The sequence below is a fragment of the Odontomachus brunneus genome, unplaced genomic scaffold (assembly GCF_010583005.1).
Source record: "Odontomachus brunneus isolate Ranch 3 - 2012 unplaced genomic scaffold, Obru_v1 Obru_scaffold_061, whole genome shotgun sequence".
Lineage (NCBI taxonomy): Eukaryota > Metazoa > Arthropoda > Insecta > Hymenoptera > Formicidae > Odontomachus > Odontomachus brunneus.
Window position 1 is genome coordinate 1,359,986 of NW_022639511.1, and position 6,256 is coordinate 1,366,241.

Consider the following 6,256-nt stretch of genomic DNA (forward strand, 5'->3'; position numbering starts at 1 on the left):
TATATATATATATATATATATATATATATATATATATATATATATATATATATATATATAATACGGGTGTCTGTAGAAACAGTTTCTTAAACAAACGTATTAAAATTACTCGAACGGTACTCACTAATTTCTAACTATGTAGTATCAGGTGCTATAACATAGAAATCCTTAGATTTATTATTGTTTGAAATATACACTGCCTTTCCCTTCCCCTTTCCCCTTTTTCCCAACGCGTAACGTGTTTTCCTTGTTTTGATTCTAGATTCGCCTGTTATAGTATTGTTATATAATCAAGGTAATTGTAGCATAAAATGAGTATTTTAAGAATTCGTTGAAACTTGCACGATATACAGATTTAAATATGATCTAATTAATTGGCGCAATTATAAGTAGATTGACAATTCAGTAAGCTGAAATATTTGCAATGAAAGTTGACATTTTTAACATGTGTTTCATATATCAAGTTGAGGACATAATCATATTTTAATTGTCAAACTATATTTAGGGAGAGGGAGAGGAGATTTTAACGAAAAATTGCTATAGTATTAAAGGCCAATATATGTACATTATGCATAAATTTTAGAATTATTCACTATTTTGTTTTTAAATTATTATGGAATAGAAAGTTTATAATTTATAGTAATAGTCGAAGTACATACACATATAGATATACTTATATATATATATATATATATATATATATATATATATATATATCTTTTTTTATTATCTCTTTATATCTCTATTAGATAAACTGATATATAAATAAAGCATTTATAAGAGAAATAAGGAACAATAATTTTTTATTTATAATGTGTATATACAGAGTGTATATACATAATATTATAAATAAGCTCGATTTTACAATCTCTTGCGAGAGCGTAAAGCGGATTGAGGTCAATACAAAAATCCCATACTGTTTTGCGAAATTCGCAATAACTATCGAGATATTAATTAAAGAAGATTTGTAAATAATGACACTTGATGATAGATGAACTATAGTAACGACGTCTACCGTCGTGTGCTTGTGTACATTAAGTCAAACTAAATAAAAAAGTCCTATATAATTTTGCAAATGAGCATGTAGATTTCTAGTTATTAATTAAAGAAGGTTGATGTATTACCGCGAAAAATTGTGCAACAATTTTCTTTAATTAATAATTGGAAATTTACGTGGTTATTTGCAAAATGGTAAAGAACTTTTGCTCAGTTCGAGCTAATGTACAAACACACGACGACAAACATTGCCACTTTAACTCATTTACAATATCATGTGTGATTATTAAAACATTTTTTATAATTAATACCTCAATTATTATTGCGATTTTCGCAATAATAACGATTAGATTTTTTTATTTGCACCGGAGGGGGGGGGGGGCAACGGTGGAGACGGACATACATAGGCAGTAGGTCTTAAAGGATAGTAACCTTTAACTTTGAGAGATTGACAGCTGTACCATTTGGTACAGTAACAATGTTTCTCTTTGTGGTCGCCGTGCGCTCGGGATCGCGCCAGAGATGTCGCTTCCGAACAACATCTCTGAGCGTTATGTAGAGAGGGGAGAGTGTCGTGAGCGTGGAGCGTCAGATAGTTCAGTGGTTTAGAGCAGTCGGTCGGCAAACGAAAAATCCGACCTAGCAAATCGTGTTCTCGATATTTTTCTCTTTCCGAAATGAAAAGATACGCAGATCTCGAACGCACGGTGTTCCGCCGCCACCTTATACGCCTTCCTTCTTCTATCTTTAACGATTAGACTGTTCATTTCAATTCGCTCTACATTCTCAAGAGAAATTGTGAAATCAAATACACTATTTATTTCTTTTAATTTTGTTTCAAACTAATAGTCATATTTAGATAGCGAAATAAATATATAGAAACGTAATTTTGTTTGATAAATAGATTTAAGTAGCCCCCTGAAAGCATTTAGTGTTACAACTACTTTAGGAATCATCTTTTCATACAGAATATCTGGATTTAAATGTTCGAGCGCTCCTATGTAACTAAAATTTGTGAAACTGAATATAAAAATTATCTACCATTTTATAAAATATCATAATAATCGTTGAAATATTAATAAAAAATTAAATATGCGATGCAGTGGCATGAGCTCTGTAGACAATCTCAAGAAACATACTTTGGGCTTGTTAACTGTTTTGTAACAACAGTGAAAATTAAATGATTGCGAAACATGATTTTTAGACTCATGCTTATATTTGGTGTTGCTAAGAAATCAGAAAACATGTTAAATATATATGTTTGTTTGGAACATAAAACTCCTCCAAGTCTATCGCAAAACGTCACAATGAGTGATTGAAATTTTATTTATAAATTTTTGTTTGAATGGTATCATCCCCCCTCCCTCCTCATATGAAGGTGAGAAAGCAATTTGTAATATAGGAGCAGAGAATAGTTAATGAAGGGTTAGGAAAGTTAAAAATGATTTAACATATTTGGAGAAATAGAAACAATGTGTTATATAGTCATTTTATTTCACAAGGAAGACTGAAGACACTATGACAAAGTCGCTAATCTTTAAAAAAGAAAAAAAAACAGTTCGTCTCATCGCATCGTGCATATTGATTAGCGCTAATTTTTTTCATTAAGATCGTAATAATTACCGTGGTAGTTTACAAAATGATACAGGATTTTTCTACTTAATTTTATAAATTCTACCTCTACACACCTGCACTCGAACATCTAAATTAAGGACACCTTGTATATATACAAGTATATATACACACATATATTGTATATGTATTGTTCTTGATATATGGTGAGTCATTTTAATAGAACCAGGCAAATATCTCGAAAAATATGGAAGATACGGAAATTTTATAGTGAAAACAAAAATAATAATTTAAAATCATGGGGTAACATATGGAGTCCGATTGTCTCTAAAGGATCATATGAAGATCACAATGCTATGATTATTAAAGAAATTTATTAATGGGATTTCACACGTGTGCTTCTTTGTGGCCCCGACGAAGCATTGTAACCTTCATATAATCATTTAGAGTCAATCGAACTCCACATGTTACCCCATGATTTTAAATTATTATTTTTGTTTTCACTGTAAAATTTGAAGAAATGAAAATATTAGGAACAGCCTTCAATCGCCTTGACCTTGACAAATGTTGTCAAGGTCATGACCCTGAACAACATTCAAAAGGTTTCAGCCGTCGGTCGAATACCTTGGGTATCAATGCTAATGGCAATAATATTGTAACTTTGAAGCCTTTTAACTCAAAAGATACTTAATGAAAAAATATTTTATTATAATATTTTGGAAAGCTCTCGAGGTAAGCTACAAGAATATGCAATGAAAAATGGAGGTTTCCATTTAAGAAATTGAAGGTGATCTTCACGTGACTTTCAAACGATTATCCAGGGTCAAGCCAATTGTACCATCTTATGTCCCCCTGCGAACCATACAACTTTTGTTTGAAATATTTTCCCGTATCTTCCATATTTTTAGAGATATTTGCTTGGTTCGATTAATATGACACCCTGTATATATATCGGTCAGCGAACTACTCAAATGACAACACTGGAGACACCTTCGACTCCTTTGTAATAGTATATTCCGATCGCTCGAAAAAGAAGCATGACACTTCGTGATCGTGAAACAACAATAAAATTTCATACGTTGGAGATACGTTTTTACACGAGAACCATATACAGGGTGTTTCCTCTAACTTGAGCACTTAGAATATCTCTGTTTTCTTTGATGTTATGAAAAAAAGGCAAAAGTTGTTCGATTCAAAGGGATTAATATTTTGGTAAAACGAACATTTTTTTGTCATTTTGTATGAGATTTCAAGGACATCGACATTTTTTTAAATAAAATGACGTATTTTTATTAACGTAATGATGTAAAGCTTACAAAAACAAATTCAACTATATAGTATATGTTGATCTACAAATGATTTTGAATTACAAAAATCACATTTAGAAAAACAAACTGAAAATTTATTTGTCCCAGTATAAAGGTGTACATTTTTTTATAGAAGGTGTTTAAAGTGACAACTGTTAATTTCCATATATTTTCGAGAAATTCCGGAGTGATTGTGGCGTATGCGCGTCGAATTCTTTCTCGTGTGTCTTCTGGTATTGCGTGGATATCGTGATAAACTTCATTTTTTAAATTAAAACAAAAAAGGATTTTTTTTAAACAAATCAGGAATAAAATACAGGGCCTATGAGAGTTTAAGCACAGGTGTTATAGTGCGATATCAACTAATTTAAGTATTAATGAAAGTCCTTAATACGGTGAGGAGGCAATTTATTAATACGACATAAACAAAGTTATCAAATGCGTTTCGATCAAATTTTCTGACCCTCCTCAATAAAAAAATTAAAAAAATTATCATAAAAGAGATAATACATTGATCAGTTGTCGAAACAATTAATAAATTGCCTCCTCACAGTATTGAGGATTTTCACTAATACTTAGATTATTTGATATTCCACTATAACACCTGTGCTTGAACTCTCATAGGCCCTGTATTTTATTCCTGATTTATTTTTTAAGTATTCCCATAGAAAAAAATCAAGAGGAGTAAGATCTATTATTATGATTCCATTTTTGAAGAAATATTAAAACGGTCAAACATATTAAGCGCCGCGGTCGCGGCACGACGCCGAGTACGTATGAAACAAAATAACGCGATCATGTAAGCTTATCTGGAATTTCTGGGTCGATTGGTCTTCCGAGTCAAATATTTCAAGCACGAAAACTATAATCGAAAATCTAATGAAAGTCTTCTTATATAATGTTTAGCGCGCGCGTAATTTGCACTAAGTTTGATTAAGATTAGTGCAGGTAATACGGAGATCTCGAAATCTTGCCCGCGAAAAATCTTTTTTATTTTCGCGCAGATTCTCAGATTTTTTCAGACACACCTATGCATGTATATAAGCGAATGAGTTTGTTCATCAAGCCGCATCGCCAAGCGATTTAACTTCAGATCACACGTATACGCATGCACACAAGCGATGCGCGTTTGTCCGTCAGATTGCATTTGTAATATATATAGGCTGTAATAAGCAGCATGTATCTATAATGATTGTTATTGATTCACGAATTTACGCTAGACTAGAGGAAAATATTCATGATCGACCATTAGATCGACCATGTAGTACATATTTATATTTATAATTTCACGTACATTTATATTTATACAAGTTATATTTGTACAAGTTATATTTATAATTTCACGTACATTTTCTTATAGTTTTATATCAATCTGCGCTTGTGATGTCCGCGATCCGCATTGCAAACGTGCAATCTGAATTTAAAATTAATTGATGAGAAAGAAAAGATTTTCGTAGGTGAAATATTACAAAGATTCCCGTATAGACTGCACCAATAAAAATGGATGTATATTATGCGCAATAAATATTAAATCGATTATGTATCTTTTCGTCTAGTGTAAACGCGTAAATAAAATAAAATTATTTCATTGGTAAATTTAATAAAGTTCAATGATGATTACTGCGTTCCGATATTCACTACCAGTAAACGTGTAAATAAAATAAAATAATTTCATTGGTAAATTTAATCAAGTTTAATGATGATTACGACTGCGTTCCGATATTCACTACCAGTACTTAAGATCTATAGTTTGTATTATGTACATATATAGAGATGAGCGATATCGATACTGATTATAGCTTATAATCGATTATTTCTGTTTGATGTCCCATCTCTAGTATAGAGTTTCAGTATTGGTAGTAAATGTTGGAACGCAGCTTGCGAGTTCACATTAAATATACATCATTACATGGAGGAAATTTTATAGTAAAATGTGCTATAGAAATCTAGTCAAATCATATTCTATTACTTCAATTGCCAGAAAAGTTGATAAAATCATATGCTTTACAAGAATTAATAGAATATAATTTTAAAAGTTGAAAAAATAAAGAAAAAGTATGTATTCCTTGTGGAGAAAATTTAGTATAATTGAAAAAAGAGATAATAATAACAAAAAATGGTAATTATACATAATAATAGCGACCTCATAGATTTCAATCATCTTGACATATGTTGTCAAGGTTAACCTCCTGAATAACGTGCAAAAAGTTTTAATTGTCGCTCGTTGTTTGTTAAAAAATTATTAACAAAATAAGTTGTATAAAATGAAAGTAATTTTTGGACTCCGTATATACGAAAACATCGAATTTGTAAGTTAGGAAGGTATCTGCTACATCCTCACACTGCTCGCCTGCACGCGCGCTTACCCCCCCCCCCCCCCC

At 31.2% G+C, this 6,256-nt stretch overlaps 1 protein-coding gene across 2 annotated transcripts in view; it reads left to right on the forward strand.

Annotated features, from left to right (window-relative positions):
- The window catches only part of LOC116846157 (protein phosphatase PP2A 55 kDa regulatory subunit), a 235,611-nt gene that overhangs the window by 185,212 nt on the left and 44,143 nt on the right, over positions 1-6,256 (forward strand). The gene's annotated exons all lie outside the window — the stretch shown is intronic.